This window comes from Rissa tridactyla, chromosome 1 (assembly GCF_028500815.1).
Source record: "Rissa tridactyla isolate bRisTri1 chromosome 1, bRisTri1.patW.cur.20221130, whole genome shotgun sequence".
NCBI lineage: Eukaryota > Metazoa > Chordata > Aves > Charadriiformes > Laridae > Rissa > Rissa tridactyla.
In genome coordinates this window covers 61,438,375-61,459,116 of record NC_071466.1, presented here as the reverse complement: position 1 = coordinate 61,459,116, position 20,742 = coordinate 61,438,375, and the positions used below count along the sequence as shown (strand labels likewise).

Genomic DNA, 20,742 nt, shown 5'->3' with positions numbered 1-20,742 from the left:
TTGGCTCCAAAACACACTGCATTTGAGAGGCCAGACCCACCATACAAGCTATGTCACCACCTCTGACACTAAACTGTGCCATTTTAAATATCCGTACTCCCTGTGTCAAATAGGAGTACGTACTCCAAGAGAAAGCGATACATTGGAAGTGTTTCTTTAGAAAAGGAAAAGCTAGCAGAATGAAAAAGCCTTACCTGAAATTGAACACAGCTGCAAGAAGCTTGTCTCACTTCTTAAAACTGAATTTAAAGAACACTAAAGCATTTTCACAGCCACTACTGTAAGTAAGGAAAAAGATGACTGCTAGGCAGCGACACCAAAAAAAATGAAAGCTTGAATACGCTAATTTACTTGGAAATAAACCGACACAGATGGCAGTTTCCGTGTTTAACCTTTGGCATGGGGAGGGAGATGTGTTAACAAACTCCCTTTAAGCCATTATTCTAAGAAATATTACCTGCTTTATTTAATCCTGGTGTGAACATGTTCACGCTGGTCTCCCAAGCATAAACTATGCAGAGCCATGAAAATACATTAATCAGTTACCAGAAAATCTTGTACTATATTTAAGTCCCACCAGTATTGATGTCCTTCATGACCAGACAAACTTATGAAGGACCAAATGAAAACAGGCCTTATCCAGGCCCCAAATATATGCCTTCTCTAAAGCAGGCTAGAAATAGAACGTATAAACAGCATATATCATGTATTGGGAGATAGTCATATTTATGTTTTTCACAATGTAGTACATGTCTATTCAAATACTGGGGGTGGGAAGAGAGAAATCAATCTGTTAGACTACTCTAAAGCTGCTTAAACAAAAGGCACAGTTGCTGAACCAGTATAAACATGATCTAAGGCTACTTAAAAAAAAGTGTGCACCAGTCAGAAAAAGTGCATGACCTGCATAACACCAGGGAGCAGCCAGAATACATCTAGAAATACATCTAGACACCTAAAGCACAAATGTTGCAGAGAAAGTAGCTTTTAAATAAACTTTAACATCATTTCCTCTTTAATTCCACAGTAATGGTAAATTTACAAAGTCAAAACTGTAAGAATCTGACTAATCTGTAGACGTCTTCCTTAACAAGATACCAGTTGTGAATTCATACTATCATGGAGTATACATACAAAGAGTAAACATGCTTGCATTGATTAAATTCTGCATTTAAAAATAAAAAAGGTCTGATTAACCAAACATTTCATAGTGTATTTTATACTTTTAAGTGGGGGAAAAAAAATGGTATTGAGCTTCCAAGCCATATCTTTGCAAGTGAAAAGAAGCACAGACACAGCTTTCTCCAAGGACTCAATGCCACAAGACACTGTGAGAAGAACAAGTGCCACCTCTGAGGCTCTGTACTTCAAGTTTTCACTTTGGAGCTGATCGTCAATCAGAAGTTTTACTTGGTAATTTCACATTAAAACAGTTTAAAGCTTTAGACTGTCTACATATTATTTTATGTCTTTGCCCAGAATCCAAATGTAATATGGAGTTATTCAAGTTTTTAGAAGATTTTTCTCAAATACAAACTGTAAAACTTGAACATACAGTAGTCTGTATGACATGCCACTGTCAATGATGAATTGCTTCATCACCTACAAAACATTCCCACACACACCACCCAGTGCACAGGAACTTAGCCCTGCTGTGTTGGAAAGCTTGAGTATTCGACTATATCAGTAGCAATAAATACCCAGAAAATTTAGGGAAAAACAAATGAAACTTAAGAATTTTCCCTGGATGGTTTCCATATTGCTTTTCTTCACTTCATGGCATTGAAACCACCCTTGATTTTTACATGATAAAAGAAATCTGTGGAACTAATCCTAGAAACCTCTTTCTGTTTCCTTGCTTAACACCTCCAGGCGACAGAAGAGACAAAATGCTTCATTTGCATCCTTAAACATTAGAAACTGCGAATGAGCCTTTTCAGCTGCAAATGTTATTGCATCTACATTTCCAGAAGAGAAAGAAGGTTAAACAGCCTACTCAGGTTTATGTTAACTCATCTCTTTTTAGCACCAGGAGCAGCACAAAGAGCAGAGAATGTGGAAGCTTAACAGCCCAACCTCTTTCTTCATTACGTTCAATTAGATCCTGGAAATGGATATAGCTGCTGATTACACGAAGATAAAGAGAAGAAATCAGGTATGCACAAAGGAAATGGCAAACAATAACAAGTGTAATCTTAGTCTTCCCAATAATCTAGCCTCATGAAGACCATTTCATTTTTCATGCAACACAAAAAAGTTCTATCAGTTGCATGACCACACAAGATTTTTGCCTGATGTAATGTCAGTATTTGTTTAATCGTTAATACAAACTCTTAGTTTAAAAGGGGATGTGCTAGTGTTGCACAAAGCCCTCCTGAAGATGTTAGTAAAGTAAGAAAGATTCCTTGCTCCATCTTATCAATTAAAGAATAATATTTGGCTGTGGGTCAAGTTTAAGCTACTCTCTTTCAGAATATAATTAAGTACAATTTATTTTTCAAGAGTACTAGATCTCCTAACTGACAGCTTTTTTTTAAAATTAGTGTTCAGCCTAGATGGTATTTTAATTTGTTTGGAGTGAAAAAAGCACTTGGAATTACTGTACTGAATTCAGTAGAGAAAGTTAGCAGCACTTTATCTTGTGGGCCATTTGGCTTTCAGTCTGGAAAAGTCTTCAGCTTGGCAGAGAACACTTAATGAGATGTTTAACACAAAATATACATTACTCTAAATGAAAACCAGCAATCTGTAGAGAAAAACCAGGACAGAATGATGAGAGGGAGAAACAGGGGAGCATTCTTCTAGCCAAACCAATACCGCACATTACCACAGACCCAGGTTTGACATACACAAAATTTTCTATATCAAACTAAGTTCTGTAGGGAAGACATATGGTATAACACAAACAGTTCAAAAACTTGAATGATACAGCAGATTAAGAAAGTGAGCGGACACAAGACATATTCTTTACACAGCCATACTATTTCTCCTGTCCTACAGATGCATGTGAAGCTTTGCAAACAAATACGGAACATTTGTGCATTTTGCACACTGCATTTTGCACATTGCAAGTGCACTCTGCAATGCCTTAACTTCCCCCACTCCCCTTTGAAAAACATGAGAGAGACATTTAGAGGTCAACAAGTAATGAAAAATTAGCACTGTGTTGCTGAGCTTGCAGTCAAAGGATATTAATTGTATGCCTGCAAAAAAACCCCCACCTTAATAATAAGTCAGAACCTGGAGAGAAAAAATTCATGCTGAAAAACATCTGATATTTTTCCAGACATTCTGCAATGCTTCAAAGTTAGATGACCATCATTATATTTACACTGCATATTCAGAAACGAAATTAAAACTTAATATGACTGTCCAAGCTCACACCACCTTGAATTTACTGATGAGTTAAGCCCCAGGAATCTTGTTATTGATAGCCAGGAACATAAGCGACCCTAGAACCATCTTCCTAATAACCACTCTGCATATTGAGAAATAGAGTTGAGCAATGCACACAAACTGAAAAGTGTTATTTCTCAAACACTGAAAAAGACAGAGACACTGAATAAACAACACTCTTCATAACAACAAGGGTGTTAAGCCCACTGCCCTGACTACATTCTAACATGGGTAACTCCATTCTACCCACCCACAGCTCCCTTTTTTCAGCTGGCCAGTGTAATTTAGACCTTCCCTGTCCTCACACAAAGGCTACTAAGTTACTTCCTGTCAAATAAACTGCTACCGATGATACAAGACAGACAAGGTGGTGTTTCTTTGGCAGATGTAGCCATCCTCATGTATATTTGATAAAGACTGTTTAGAAGACCTTCAGAAAAACTTAAGACACCAGGAGCTACACTGCAAGACGCAGACCAGTGAGTTCACTTTAGAAAACTGGAAGCATTTACATCTTGTTAGTAAGTTGGAGTTATTTTCCCACAGGGCCATTAAACAGCACTAGATTTAATTTCTGACATTCAAAATACAACATCATATGGTAAATAGGCATATTTATTCAAAAACAAATATCAATCTGTCAATCACATTAATAAACATTAGTTAAGAGCTAAACAAGCAGTAAATCAATCATATGAACAACAGAAAAATGCATGCACATACACTTGTTTGGATTGGTTTGTGAGTTAGTTTGGTTTTCCCCCACAAACCAGGTTTAATTCACTGAACCAACACACTGCCTTCTACCAAAGCCAGCAGTTACTAAAAACACTCAAGTAAAGGAAAGATAGGACTGTCATAATAAACTGTGACACTGGGGGTGACAGAGGTTCTGCCACAGCAATGGTGATGAGATGACTGATGCGGGAAGTGGCTGCAACCAATAATGGCAAGGGATACTAGAAGGTGGTGGTCAAACACAGGAATGGGTAGCCCAGACAGGCTGCAGAGTCTCCATCCTTGAAGATATTCCCAACCCAACTGGACATGGCCCTAAGCAACCTGTTGCAGTTGATCCGTTTTTGAGATACGTACTAGATCACTGGAGATCCCTTCCAAACTCATTTACTCTGTAGTCCTAAGTGTAGGATATCTGGACAATTATTATCTTTGGCCAGGTTGCTATACAGCAACTAACAGTATAGAGAACTTGGCACTATCCTTGTCATTAAAAGACAAAACAAGACCCCCTTAGATTGCCTGGGATAAAGGGATATAGATCTTCCTACTCAATCTCACAGCATCCGTTTCTTTAAAAGAAAGCAGAGCCTGGTCATACTGATCTTTCTTCTCTAGTAGCTGGTGATGGTGCTGTCTCTAGCCCTTTCTTCCTACCTCTGTACTAAAGTATGCCGTTCCCTTAGTTCTGCAGACAGGAGCGATACCCCTTAGTTCAACAAAATAGTTGTTCTAAACAAAAAAATCCTATCCAAAGGTTCCCATCTCTGAAAGACAAGCTCATCCATTTATATTAGGAGGTGACCACAGGATACAGCACAGGGCTGGAAAGACACAGCTGGAGGCAAGCAGGGACAAGAAGGAACTCCCTACACCAGGCAGTACTGTGAGAAGCTAGTCTGAGGGAAGGAGGATGGTAAAGTATATACAATACATACATTCCACAATGCCCGCTCACCAGTTGAGCAAGCATTAGTGTACATACAGGATAACAACATCAGACAACATAGCCATAGTAAAAGAAACCACTTCACAGAATTCTGTTAAGCACTATGTCTTATCTCCTTCACTATTTGTAAGAGGATGCATGTGGTAGCACCACTAAAAGATGTTCTTATTTAAATCTTACACAGTTCCTTGGAGAAATCTGTGGACTAATTACCCTGCAATGAAAGTTAACTAGCTCTTACAGCTGCCCACTGAGAGAAGCCCAATGCACTGTATTTAAGTAAATCAAAAATTCACTGATTTTTTTTTTCCTTTGGAAAGTGTTCTAAGAAAATTCTGAGTTTTTTCTGTATGATCTAACAGCTGATTTAGTTTTTTGGTACTTATGTAGTTCCCCCTCCAATTTCTATTTATGCCCAACTAACACAATGATGTTAACATTAGATATTATGGGCAGAGATGTGTGCGACTGTTGTCCTCTTAAATGCAGATGTTCAAATAATATTTAAGAAAAAAGGCTCAGGTGCTTTTGTAGCCAAACTTAATGGAAAAATATTACTCTTAGTTTTATTATCTTTAAGTAATGAGACTTGTATATACAAACTCAGATTTTCCACCGAACCCTGTTCTTGGTCTCACATATTTTTACATAAATCAAACAATCAGATTTGTTTCTATTTTTAAAGTGAAGGCAAAGGGCCAAAGAACTACATGTGATCATCAACATCAAAAGTTTCAAGCTATTTTAAAACTATGTGTATAGTAGACTTCTTGGCTAGCATAAGGCAATAAGTGGAATGGATATATTTAAATCTATTGAACAAAATGTGATGGAACAGCAGTATTACAACACTCACGACACTACAGCTTTGGGATAACAACCACTCATTATCTCAGTATCATAAATAAAACAAGTCAATAATATGTATCGATATGTAGTACTAGAGAACTTATAGCCACTTATGAAGCAATCTATAAGATCCCCTTGTGGCCCTGCTCCATATGAACCAAAACTGTTCTGAGCTCAAGATAACATACTATGACAAAAATATCCACCATATATTCTTGAATAAGACAACCTCTGGATCTGAAAGATAAGACTGGTCTGGTGGCTAAGGGTGGAACAGCTTTTTGGAACACACACAATCAAGTTCCTCCCTCCCCCTCCCAACAGATGGTGTGGAGAGTTGGACAGTCTGGCTTCCCTCATGCTGTAAAGTAATGAGACAAACAAATCTGGATCCTGTAAATAAGCATGTGCTTGGAATTAAGCATGCTTAAACAGTTGCAGGATGAGGGCCTAAATTTCAAAATTTTAGCCTGTAGAGGAAGTCAGCTTATTAAATGATGGCAATCTTTCTGAAAAGTTGACATTTCTTTCTTTTTAAAGGTCCCCACAGAAATGGGGACAGCAAGGGGAGAGAGGAACTTGGGTAAGCAGAGACTAGTCAACTATCCAATTTTTTTATTTATTTTTTTTTTTAAATACAAATTGATGTCTCAGGAGTACTTAAGATGGTAAATAAGACCAGAGTACCCTGGAAAAAAACTCTTTTTATTTTAGTATTTCAGCTAAGATACATGAAAGTGGTGAAATGCAACAACTTCCAGAAGTCCAACCTCTAATTTATCCACTGGGCCAGAATTACTTTTAAATTCTTAGTAAACTGGATTTTCACTTCTAAATTGGATGTTGAAGAGTATGTACAACTAGATGTTCCTCAAAGCTACTGGAAAAAATCCTTAAAACTAAAGGCAGAATATACTCAGAGATTAGCAGTGAAAAAGCAATGATAGGTATATACCAAAGGCTAGGTTTAAAAAAGTGACTTTAAACTTTACCTGAAGCATCAAACACACCAAAGAAGTTTCTTGTCCTGCGTTAACATTGTATAGGACATCTGTAACGGACACATCCTGGATTGAAACAAATTGCCTCAAACACACCTTTTCAGAATCTGCCACCCCACTCACCACCTACCTCCTGCACCCAAGCGAGGCGATGAGACAAGGAGAGACCACAACATTAGTAACTGAGAACTGCATTACAGCACAAATGCACACAGGGACCGAACACAAGATGCCAGAGCAACTCTAACGCCAACATGCTGTAACTGTTGAAAGCCCAATTTTACACTCAAAGTCCCTTCCACATCCTTGTGGTCACCTCCTAACAATATAACAGGTAGCAGCAAGAGGCTTGTTCTGATGGGTTCAGCCAAAGAGGGAATGAATAGGAAATTTCATTGCCAACAGCTAGAAGTGCTGTACCACGATAACGAAGTTGATCTGGTGCACATTCTGCCACAGAAGAGTGGGGTCCTGACCTCCAGGCTTTTCATTTTTCACACCTAGTCTATTGCACTTTGCTGGTTTTCGCACTAATTTCTCTTTCTGGATTACTTTTATGCTTGCTCTAGATAACTACATAAATAGTAGTCCCAGCACAACGGAGATGGCAGGAACATGTGACCAGGGCCAACTTCTCCTTGAAACAGCAGGAAAAATTTTAGCTTACAGATATTGTGAAACTGCACCTTTGCACAAATATCCACAGGACAGAAGAGGGTATTAAAGCTCCCATTCCTTGTTTTGCAGGAGCAACCCAGGTACCACTGGCAACATGAGCTATAGCTGGACTTGAAACATTCACTCTGGAATCCCAAAAGGAAAGGCTAGAACAGAAAGGAATTTACCATGCAAGCTCTGTTATCATCCTCCTAAAAAGTAAACAGTCCCATCATTGAAATATCTAGAATGATTAACACTGCCTGTTAATCACTTCTAAAAAAAAAAAAAATCTTTTCCCAGTTCCCAAAGATGCGTTTCATCAGGTGAAAGGTGGGAGTGACCTGCTCCAAATTAGAGATTTCAGCTATTGCTGAAAAACATTTCTGCATCAGCAGAACTCCTTCCCCGAGCCTCATCCTTAGGGCACTACCTGAATCTTCACTGAAACTCGACATACAAAAAGCCTCAAATGGATGCAAAGTGAGAATGGTGATACGAACATAAAGGATTAGCTTGGCAAAGGTTTAAAACAAGTAAGAGTCACCATTTCTAGTGGGAAATACTTGGTTATTTTAAATATGGTGCCACAATTATCTCTTTACATTATCCTAATACAGGATTTCATTAACTGCTCAGAGGCAAGTTAAATTTATTCCTTGCCCATGCCAAGATTTCAGTCTGTGTACATTTTTTGAACAAAAACACAATCTGAAGAGTGTATTTATTAGCCTCTATCTGTAAAATTGATGCTCATAATCTCTCCAACAAATTACAAATTCAAAAACAAAAAATCAAAACTAAATGAGTACTGACAAGACAGCTGGAGATACCAGCTATGCAAAAAAAAAAAAAAAGAGCTAATCTGACAGAAGATGCTCACATACCAAAAACAGCTTACGAATTAGAGTTGGTGCTTAAGATGGACTTTTTTTTTTTTGGAAGAATGAACAAAGAACCCAGCTCCCAAGATTTTCAGTACAGGAAAGAAATGCAAAAATAAGGAATTCGTTACCTCATGTCTGGAATAAATAATGCTTTTCACTCTGAATATAAATACATTTCAAAAGAATTTAAAAATATTATGTATAGGAAGGGGAAGTTCCAAAAATACAGAACCAAGACCAATACTGTCACTCTTTCCCAGGCAACTGTGCCCTCCAATTTTAAGGACTAAGTCCAGATACCAGGTCTTGAATTAATATCAAGAGCTTATCCTCTAAAAAAACAAAATTAAAGCTACATTAAGTAGTCTCTTAAGCTTACATTGCGCCATAAATATCTAAATATTTAAAGTTAGAAAATTCTTGGCCTCTGCTGCTCACATTTTAAACCAAGTTTCTGATGAAAAGTTACAATAAATGAAGTGCACAGGCCTCTTCCCATTGGAGAAGCTTGACAGGTAACTTAGAAAAGAGGAGAGACAAATGCCCATACCTTTGAGTACTGCTTTGCTCAGCCACAAGGACTGCCTGCATTTCTCCATTTTCAAAAGAATGGAGGGGGTTAAGATTTTTCTGGGTGCAGAGATTAAGGTTTCCCCATTTAGAGACCCAGGCTTTTCTTCCCCATTTATTTTTAGCTTACTCCTTATTTTCCTTCAGATGCTAACAGAATTGGAAGAAGGGGAAAAAGGCATAAACCAGTTTTTCACTACACATGTGTCTATGACATCTAGCACAACAGAGATTTGGTAAGCGTAATTAGGTTCTTTGGATTTTGGTCTAATACAGATACAGTCAACAGCAGACATTAGTGATACTGTAATATAATCACATTTACTATACTTCCACTATCTACCATTGCACACTTAAACAAAAAATGAAGTCTCATTTAACTGCTAAACAGTCAAAAATTTGATTGATGTCAATCTAGTTGTTTCTATTTTTGTTGTTCTGAGGACTACATTTTCACTGCTATTTATTCTTCAGCATTACATCAGAAGACACACACAGCAATCTTTGTGCAAAGAGCAAATCTCTTCATTGCAGATGTATGAATGGTTCATAGGAGAGTTCTTACATTCACGCTACAGATCCCAAGCTCTGCTCCCAATGTATTATATTTCAACCAGTTTATGTAAATATACATATTTTAAAGGTATTTTACACTTTTTCTGTCTTATGATGATTCTCTTCTTGGTCCATTTATCACACCTTTACATGAACAGACTGAATATGTTGGTGAAAGGACAGCTTCTGTTTTACTCACTCAGAGAGCTCCAATTCCACAATAAGTCTGGAACTCACGATTTTAATCTCAGAAGAAAAATTAATTTGACAATACTTAATACATTAAACATTCTTGTCTTGGTCTGAAAACATATACTGTTTGTACCTATTATGATATGCCTTTGTAATCCATAGAAGAGCACATATATCTCCCCACATACTTTCTAACAGCCAGTTTAATATTTTTAAAAGGCACAGAGAATTAAGACCTTTAACAATTGTACAGGAACAGCACTGTTATCCAGCAAATGCCAGCTGCCTTATGCAATGGAAAGTTATAGTATATAAACACCTCAGACTTTTTAAATCTCCATGACACATTGAGCAGTTTCAAAACCCCCTGGAAGATCACACTGGATCGTTGTTTTAAGAAAGTGTCTCCGTTATTGACTATTACAATGCATATAATGTAGTTATATGCTAAATTCCTTTAATGTACACAATTCAAAAAAAAAACAAACCAAGACATATCAACTGCTTGATGCTTAACAGCATTTCCTTTCCTGCCTACCAAAGAAAATCTGTTGTTATCCATTCCTTAAAAAGTAGCTGCTCAAAAGTTGACCTCTAAATCATCTTCCCAGAGCTTTGTGACAATTTTAAGACTCAGGTTCAGGTTTCTGTAGTTTGCAATTGTCCAGCATACATAATCAATCTCAGTTTTGGCATAATTAACATACAGTTACTACATTAAAGTGATACCTGTAGTTTTGACTGTAATCTTCAGAATATGGTCCAATACGCACGTGAAACTTCAGGCTGTAAGAGAGTAACAAAGGCCAAACTCCAGCTATCTTCTCGCTTATTAGAATACAAGATCAAAACATGTACCTTCTAATCAGAGTAAGCAATCAAAAGTTAAATTTAAACTCTTAATAGTAACATTATTTTACTTCACTCATTTTAGGAATGGCATTTGACTATCACAGGAACACAAGCTACAAAGTTTTATTTACGCGTGCTGATATCTAATCATTATCTAGCTTTTTCTTTTGCCAAGTTCCACCTTTATTTCAACTCCTCTACCTTATCCCTGTAGCAGCTTTTCTATCCAAATATTTTAGGTAGGTTTGTCATTCCTAGAAGGGAATCCAATCATCAGATGTTATTGCACTCTAACAGAGCAAGATACAAACACATTACACTAGAAACTCCTTAAAAGGGAATAATATATTATCATTCAAAAAGGCTCTGTTTTCTTTCACTACTTTTTAGAGGCAGTTGCGATGACTGCATTTTTATAGTACTGTGTATCAAGATTGATGTGCCGTTACATGACATTGGGAGTACCTGGCGCTACAAGTGTTTCATTCATGGAGGCACACATTCAGCAGGAAACCACCCCAGCACTGAATGATAACGCAGACTTTGCGGAAGTTAGCTGGCCTGGAATCTTAATACACAAACAAGAACTGTTTTGGGGAGGTGGGGTTTGTTTGTTTTGGGTTGTGGGTTTTTTTTTTCCCTATTCTTCTGTTGCTCCTTACCCAGTTTTAAAGTTTTGGCCAAAAATTTCCTAGTCTCCAGTTCTATGGAACATCAGCTATGAAGACAGATTTGTGTGTTTTTCCTAAATCATACAGTAGTTAGAAACTGCAGGAAAAAAAAAAAAACAAACAACAAAACAGAAAACAGACTCAAGGAGGAGAGGGAATGATAACATTTGGGTTTAACTGCAAGAAGGATGTCTGGTGTTGAAATCCTCATGAACAATACTTTTTGAACAGAAATGAGGCAGAATTCTAAATGATTCAATGATATAGACTTCAGTTCACACATGAACATATTGCAGATACTTCTATCCTTACTACTAGAATTTTAGGCTGTAATGGAAAATTCAAATTGTAAAATTAGTTCTGTAATTTTCTGGCACTTGGAGCTAAAACAATAGCCTGAATTATATTCAAAACATAATAAGCAAATACGTAGTAACACCACTTCCATGGATACAATATCTGTACTCAATTCTTTAAGCTGTCCCTTTGATTTTTTTTGTGCTGTGAGGTATGCAGCATGTCAGATTTTTATCTTCTATTTTTTAAAGAAAAGCAAATGTTTCAGCATAAAGTATTTTACTTTAGGAGAACAGATATTGCACTTAACACGTTTAAGTTACATTTGAAGGCAAAGGCACTCACGAAAGCAACAGGCAAATCACCAGAAATAACCAAAGCAAAAACACTCTAGGAAACCAAATACAATTTTATTTTCAATAGAATCTTTAGCTTCTTGCCATAGGAGCTCTTTGAACCTCCCATCCCTTTAATTGCGGAGGCTACTTAAGAAATTCTATGTCAGTCAGGACCAACACTGAAATACAACTATAGTAGTCCACTTTCAAAATTCTTGAAAACCCATTTAAGGATATCAGTAGGGGGTAAATTAAAGCTGTATGCATTGGGAAGCTAATAATTTGAAAAATGTACAGGGGCAATGAACCCTGAAGTTATCAAGCACTGAAATGACTAGAAAAGTGTTTTGTATACTTGGAAGTAACTAAATACAAAAAAGCTGTTGTAAAAAAAAGTACAACTATAACCTACTACACAATCTAACATAATATTAACATCTAAAGTGTAACAAAATCTTGTAGATAAAACATTAATTTCTTATCATACACACTTTTTGGTGTAGGTATAGTGGAGAGGCAGAGCTAGCCTACGTGTCAGCAAAATTCAGAGTACCCTTTATTCACTCTTCGTAAATGCTGTTACTTGAATATACTTTTGTCAAATTCTAAATCTTACTGGACTCAAGTCTTCCACTCCAAACATTTCTTGCACAAGAATTTCTCTAAGCATCTGCAAAAGGCTGTAACTTTCAGTGAAAAAAATTAAGTGAAAGAACAGCTGTAATACTGTTTAAATTGTTACTTAAAACGAGGTAAAGAGAAGTTTCATACAGAAGCTGGAGAACTTGAATCAACAACTCTGAAATCAGAACGGAAGCCATGCTGTATCACACTACACTTGATATATCATAAGTAATGCCTTTACCATTCTCATGAAAAAAAGTTACCCATATTTCAGCTTATAAGCCACTGAAAAACTCAATTTGCACAGCCTTCTCGGGAATTTTGGAGAGACTAGCTGTCAGGTACTATAAAACTCATTACAACCAGAGCACACTCCACCCACTGGACACAGGATCCAAACAGGACTAACTGAAATTGCCCCTCACAGTTGGAAATAATTGAAAATAAGGCCACTTATCTCCTGAGGTCCCTGTGCTTTCTACACGAAAAAGCCAAGACACTGTTGAACATAAAAAGAAAAGAAAGGAGGAGAACTTGCAAGAAAGTAGTAGGACATGAGCTGAGCAGGAGGGGATCAAAAGCAGCAAGATGTTTTGAGAAGAAATGCATTACTGTGTATAAAATTTACAGATATGCTACAAAGGAACAAAGTTTTCCAGCTAAATTAGGTATAAGTGTGCCACTTGCAAGGTCTGAATATTGACTGAACAGTGAAGAGTGAACACAAAGACACACTGAGCCTCTGAATAAGGCAAAAGTCCCATGGAAACAACCAAGCAACTACATAATGCAAAACTGTGGCGATGTCTACACGCACACCCTCGAGACCCAAATGAAAGCAGTCTTCATTTGGGCATTTTTATCTTTGGGGTAACCTGCTTTTAAAAAGTCTGATGTTATTTTAATACCAGAAGATTAAGCACAGCTTGCCAGCAAGACACTTTGCTCAAAAATCTGGGCATGGAACTTATTCTTTCTAAATCCCAGCCAGAGCAAATTAAGCTGAACTTCTCTGGGTGGGACAGGTGGAAGCACTACTCTGCAGCACACCTGCTGCCTGCCTTTGAAAAGCAAATTTCCACATTGGATTTCTGAGCAGCCCTTTTGTGCTAAGAGGCATATTCTACATATACAGACATACATGCGCTTTCAGCTTTTGTACATACAAAACCTCACATGGTATTTGGGTAGCCCATTACAAAGACAGTCACTTACCAAAAGAGGTCACAGTTGTATAATAGGGCAGATAGGGGAATTATTTATCTGGATTACTAAAACAGAATCCATAAAGAAAAGTAACAGTCTTACAAAAGTCAAGTGTTTCAGTTGGGTACCACCTTAAATTAACATGTTCTTTCTGCAAGAGGAATAAAAATATGCACCAGAGATTGCAGCGTCCCTTACAGATGTTACTCTCTGGCTTCCTAAAAGATGCAGAAACTCGTGTATACTTACTGCCCTCCCAAAGACTAAAATTTTTTTAATCAAGTTTTGAGGTAGAAAAATTAATGTCTGAAGTACCACATATGTCACAACACCTATTACTTAAATTGAGCAACTTGAGAAGCATCCTTTGAATATTACAGTACAGGCTGCACGGGTGTTGACTTCACAAGATGCCTGCTACCAGAAGTCTCCTTCAAGGCAGATATGGTTATGGACTACACCAATTTGGCTGACAAGAGTCTGCCTCTCGCTCCAGACATTTCAAAATCTAGACTAAGAGAACAAACAACTCCCAAAAAAAACAACCCAAAACAACCAACCTGTAGGAACATCTTTTACATTCTGAGACCAGATCCTGTTCCAAAGATCAAAGAATCATTTATCTGCTCAGACATACCTTTAGTGCAGTAACAGCTTTGCATTCACAGTTATAAGCCATTCCCACCAGATCACACACAGACAAGTTACAAGCCACAACTTTTGCTCAATCAAGAAAAGGCCCAAAGCACCAAAAAGCCACAAGTAAGCATCCAGAAAGCAAACAGTTCACCTGCCTTTAGGAACTGCACAACCCTGCACACAACTTCGTACAGTAGACAGTGCCCTAGAGTCACAGCTTAATCTAACTTAAATAACATGGCAGCAGCACACACAATAGCCACCATTTTTTTTAGTTAGCCACCAGGACGCACATTCAGCCAGGCAGCAGGAGGTCAGAGCTAGAGGACTTATTCAGGAGAGACTAAGCCCCCATCCCAGAAGCCTGCCCCTCCATAAATCTGCAAGAGGGAGTCACAACTGAAAGCACCCTTCACCCCTTTCCCTATTTGATCCATTCAGAACCACAGTCCAACACTAAGACATGAAGCCATAAATATATTATGACAGCTGCCACTGAAAAAAAGAAAAAACCATTCTAAGTTTGAAGTGTAGAATGTTCTCCCCACTCTTGTGCAAGTTCCACTCAGGTATCCTCTTGACTGTTTTTTTTGCTGGTCTCAGCGTCTCTTTTACATGCTTAGCTGTGAGTATCTCCAAGCTTTTTGAGAGAGTAAAGAACATGCAAGCGTCCTAACCACAAGGCAAAGTATCTGACAATTTTTTGTCAAAGAAAAAAGCGTAATTTTCCCCAGTTTTTCATTATGAGCCATGAAAAATGTCTTGGCTCATAGACAAAAAAATGTCTTTCCAGCAACATCTATAGATAATGTTGCTACCTGTTAGCTCATAAACTACTAGTTGTTGTCTAGTCACAGCCTCAATCAACTGAGCTTCTGAATTACCACTTCAGACTCCTTCTACATGTTAGCATAGTGCTAAAGGCAACGCTCTTCCCAAACAACCCAAGAAGTAACTATTTTGTTAATTAACAATAGGAATTTCAAATTTGACCAAGGCAGCTATGAAAATATTTCTAGCGTGTGAAAAATATTCAAATGACTCTACTTTCTGCAAACATTCTCATTTAAATATATGCACCTAATGTTCAGATAGGCTAATAAAAGGGTTCACAAGTTCTTACACAATGAACTGGCAGGTTTTATTCACCAGAATGTTCTGGAATATCTTTTGCTGTTTTTCCCCCATTCTAAATGTTTAATGCATTCCCCATCCCCAAACTGTATAATAAGTAGCTTGAATATAAACAGTGTTCACAATACCTTAGAGAGAGAGTGGGAAAGAGTAAGCACCAACACTCTTTTGCTAGAGTTCTGAAGAACACGTCAGTATGATCCTAACAGGCATCTGGAATAAAAATGCTTAGTTGTCGGTGTACATATGTAAATTCAGCAATACCTATCCTTTTGGACAGAAAATATATGCAGGACTCTCTACAAAGGAAAGCATAATTTCACAGTATAAGTTTCCACAGTGCTCTGAAAATAGCAAGAATATCACTCCATCAAGAATATATTTAATTAATCATATGGTTTTATTACTAAACTAAGCTGTTGCCACATGAAAGCATCAATTTTCCCCAAAAAACTAGCAACCTTTGTCTTCGTTCGCAATTGTGAACCGCAATGCTACTGCATCCCAACGGACATATATCTGCCATTACAGCAGTGAACCACACACATCTCCAAGCCAAGACAAGTCAGTATCAGATGAGGCGGAGGAAAGAAAAAAGGGCGAGAGCAAATATTCACAGATAGCTCTATAATCAATCTGACAGCAGGAAACTCTACAACTCATACAATCATTTGTTTCTAGGACTCATTGCACAAGTATTACTTTCCTGTGCCACCTCTGAATAAGTAACCTGGTTGGGATGTCTACCTAATGTACCACATTCTCACATTACAAGAAGGCCCCCCAGGAGAGGAATTTTGAGGAGAATGACCATAAAGGTTAGTTACAGAGAAAGAGGGGTTTGACGGTAAAACCTACCTGAAGTAACCTTTCTAGACATCATCTTTGCATTTTCCTGCTACTCCATGCATTACTAATCAGCGACCCACTGGAAACTTCGGCACCCATTGAAAAGCCTGGCAGGGTATTTGGCTTTCAATTCTTCTACTCAGTTTATTCCCAACACAAGTATATTCATCAGGCTTAGAAACAACTCTTGAACAAGGGCAGCCACTCAGCAATGAAATGTAAATTACTGACATGTGCTAAAACCTGGACTTGCCACTGCTAATGAGCACATTAAAGGAAAAAAGCTCACTAGATATTACTGCAACCTTTTCACTTAACCCTGTGTGTACTGAAAGCCATAATTTAGTATCAATTAAGAACCCATCTCTAAACAGTGAGACGCTGTTCAAAGGTGTATGCTTCCTACGTAATTCTGATGTAAAAATTATGAAGATGGCCAAATGTGTGAAACGCCCAAACAGGAATTGTGCACACTTAGAGCAATCTTATTTTTAATTTAAGTTTCATGAAACTGTCCAACAGGTCAGTGAAAAGTCATACACACACCCTGACAAACACAAATTGTTAAGTTTACAAAATTAATGGTGTCAAATCTTAGGTGATCAAATAAAACACGATTTGTTGTCAACAAGCCCCAAGGTTAGGAAGTCAACTTGTAGCAACTTTTCCCTTCCTATTACACTCACAGGGGGGTGCAAACCCTGAGGAAAAAAAAATCTCCACACAGTAGTGGCCTGCAGAGTCAGGGAAAACAGCACCTTTGCCTCCACAGTATCTGTGCAATAAAAGCCCCACCGAATATACAGTCACACCAAGTTTCAAAGCTTTTAATAATTCAGACTAGCAATGCTGCACGAAGAAACTGCAAACTTACATGCTGGAGAAGGGGGAGAGCCAATGTCTGGTGAAAACTGTTCCCCTCACTTTCTTTGTATTTTGGGGGATGAAGGAAATTGTTTAAAGATTATTTGGTTAAGTTCTTGAAATGCTTCTATTACTTAACATTTTTGATAAACATATATCATGAACAGATGGCACACACAACTGATTTTCAAAACTTAAGTTAGGTACCTAAGTCAACCTAAATTAAATACCTAAATCCCTCCAGTAAGGTTTCTGTCAAATACTAATTCAGCTATAAATAGGTTAAAAGGTCATCAACTTCAGTTGCTTATTTTTACCTCTTACTCCCTGTACCCCAGTCCCAAGCTCCCATCCCTTTGAGTTTGCCTCTATTTCCAGTCAGGCAGAAACTCCTTAACTTTATTCTGCCAGAATCATTTGTACCAGCTAAAAGACTTTAATGGGGCAGTTGGGAGCAGAGTTGGGAGCAGCGGGGAGAGACAGGTTTAAATAAAGATAATTTTAACAGATACAGGGCTACAAAGTGACCACACATACAGTCACTCCAGCACATCCAAGGAAGGCAATGACACCTCACAGGGACGGACAGCCACAGGCCACTGAGGGCAGTAATCTCTCCAGGCAGCTTGGTCCCAGTGAGAAGAGCAGTCTGACCACAGGCTAGTAACCTGCTCTTCAGAAGCTGATCACATGGGTTGGCACGCAGGGAGCAAGCAAAAAGCAGATGCTAGGTTCTCCACAAAACACATCACCTAACTTCAGGAAATCAATTTTAATATTTGCGTTAATTCAAAACTTCATTGTTGAAGACAATCCAACTGCCAAGTATTTTAACTATTTTCCCCCAAAAGACACGCGTAACAACTCTAACAGGAATTGTTCAGTCAACCCAGTACTCTAAGTTATCAGTGTTATTGATCACTGTCATTCAGTCTGAAATATAAATGAATGAAATATGTTATGCAAATATACAACGCTTATTTGTAAGCCAACCTTCAAACAGAATTAAAAGATAAAATGAAAAGGCAAATGCATTCATAATAATGAGTAGGAAGTCTTTTAATGTTCCAGAGAATTCTTTAAAACATTTGTAAAATGAACCACTAAACACAATTAGGCAGCCACAAGTAAACTATTAAATTCCTACTCTTACCTGGGGGTCATCACTCCTGTTGCACTGGCTAAAGGCTCTCATTGACAAAAATTGACAAGCCAGGTAAGTTACTATCAAGCAGTGCTTATGTTCATAGGTTTTTTTGTTTGTTTAAACACGTCTTCTATGAGGAAAGGCTGAGAGAGCTGGGTCTGTTCAGCCTAGAGAAGAGAAGGCTCACGGGAGATCTCATCAATATACATAAATAACTGAAGGGAGGCTGCAAAGAAGACACAGCCAGGCTCTTCTCAGTGGTGCCCAGGGACAGGACCAGAGACAATGGGCACAACCTGAAACTCAGTAGATTCCCTCTGAACATCAGGAAACACTTTTTTCCACTATGAGAGTAGCCAAGCACTGGCACAGGTTGCCCAGGTAGGTTGTGGAGTGTCCACCTTCAGGGACATTCAGAAGCCAACTAGACATGGTCCTGTGATTCTCTGAACTAAAGATTGGATTTGATATCTAAAGCGGAAACCAGGTCCAACTGAATTATGCATTCTACAACCATACAGTAAGGTAGAAATCACTCAAATGCCTTTGAAACAGTTGCCAGTCATAACCATCCCTTCACGAAGCTCATTCCTGGTCTCAGTAGACCATTAGGGGTTTAGTATCAGATTTTGATCTAAAAGTGTCTAAAAGAAGTAGGAGATGTTACTCCCCTAAAACTCAAACCAGCAAAGCCAACTAAAGAAGGGTGTGAATTAGGAATGAAAGCTCAGTAGAGCATCTTATTCTTAGAGAGTCATTAATAGAGAGGACACAAATACATAGTACCACTTATTGCAACACGTAATGCCTTCAAGCTAAAACACTTCTAGAAGTAAATAGAGAAACTTTTCCCCTTCCCTCACAAGTAATGACCTCCTAGCCCTAGGAAAAAAAGACATTTAGTATGTTCATATCCTCATGTAACACATCACTATCAATAACAAAAGCCCTTGTGTATGAAAATACAGTATGCTGTAAGAAGATATCTCTCTTGGCTAGTAAAGAGTAACTTCAGTAGACAGATTTTTGTTCTTAACTTGCCGCAGTTAGTTTTCAACTACAGGAGAGAACAAAGGATAAAAGAGTCAGAATTGGGAGATGGAAAATGGTTCTATCACACACATCATTGCTTTAGTGTATTTCAACTCTGTAATATTACAGGAAAATCCATCCCACCACTAAATTGCATTCATCTTTAAAGTCAGAATTTTCTTGATGTGCATATTTTAGGAAGAATATGCAGGAACCCTTAAGTATTCAATCTGCAATGTAAAACTACTCACCACAGATCATCCATCACTATAAAATACTTTATTTCCTAAAACGCAGGCAGAAACCAGAAGTGATTAAGGAAGCATTGTTTTTGTTGAATTCTAAAGTGAAGCTTCATCTGCCTTGCCACAGAAGTAAGTTAAAATCTACAGGGCAACAGGAGTTCTCATTTCAAAAACGATGTCTCTTAACTGTTCAGGTCTAATCCAGCTCTGTTGGTATCAATGGGACGCTTAAAACTGATTTGGAAACAGAAGGACGTCACATTGGCAAGCTCATCACACTAGCTTACATCAATTACACTCAAATAGGACAAAGTAACAAACAATGTTAGCTCAGAATGGACAGAGTTCCCCATAACCAAAGTTGCCTGCATCATTGCAAATCAATAGTAGAATAAAAAGGCAGAAAATGAAAGGAAACAATATTACCTATGTAAAAAGAGAATTAAATAGCATTCCACTTGCAAGCCTTCTGTTATTGCAATGAGGAAACACACATGCATACATAATTAGTGTAATCGTAATTGTAGAAACAGAGCAAGAAGTTTTTATTCTCACAACCAGACATGGCAACAGTGGAAGAAAGCAGACAGAACAAAGCATTTCAGAAGCAATGTTAAGAATTCCCATAAGCCTGGAAATAAGTGCTATTGCAGTGACATTGCACGTCAAAAAATAATGAATTTTTACAAATCAGGATTCCACAAATCCATTCATCTGCAGAACCACACACCCTAATAAGCATGCCAAAGTGCTGCTGTTGAAAGGCATCTCATGGGAAACATTAAATGACTTACGATAGTCCAGATAAGCAAAAAAAATAAATCACTCTAATATATTCTTTAATCACATGCACAGCATTAGATCATTCCAGAACTCATGCAAGCCTACGGATCATCCACCGAGAGTCTCAAGTTGCCAGACATTACTATTTAAATCAAGAGGGTTTGTGTTTGTATTTTTTTTTTTTAAGAACAGTTTCATACGTTAAAGCTTTCAACCCAAGCCACTTTAAGAAAATACATAGCTTTAAAAAAAAATTAAAAATAAAGG

General features: G+C 37.8%; 1 protein-coding gene across 2 annotated transcripts in view; it reads right to left on the bottom strand.

Moving 5' to 3' along the window:
• The window catches only part of PCCA (propionyl-CoA carboxylase subunit alpha), a 294,708-nt gene that overhangs the window by 219,464 nt on the left and 54,502 nt on the right, over nt 1-20,742 (bottom strand). Inside the window, exon 1 of one of the 2 annotated variants that reach the window (XM_054188012.1) lies at nt 10,524-10,709. The exons of the other annotated variant lie outside the window; for it this stretch is intronic. The gene's annotated coding sequence lies outside the window, so the exon portion shown is untranslated. Of the gene's footprint in view, nt 1-10,523; nt 10,710-20,742 lie in introns of those variants that run through there. 2 annotated transcript variants of the gene reach the window in all.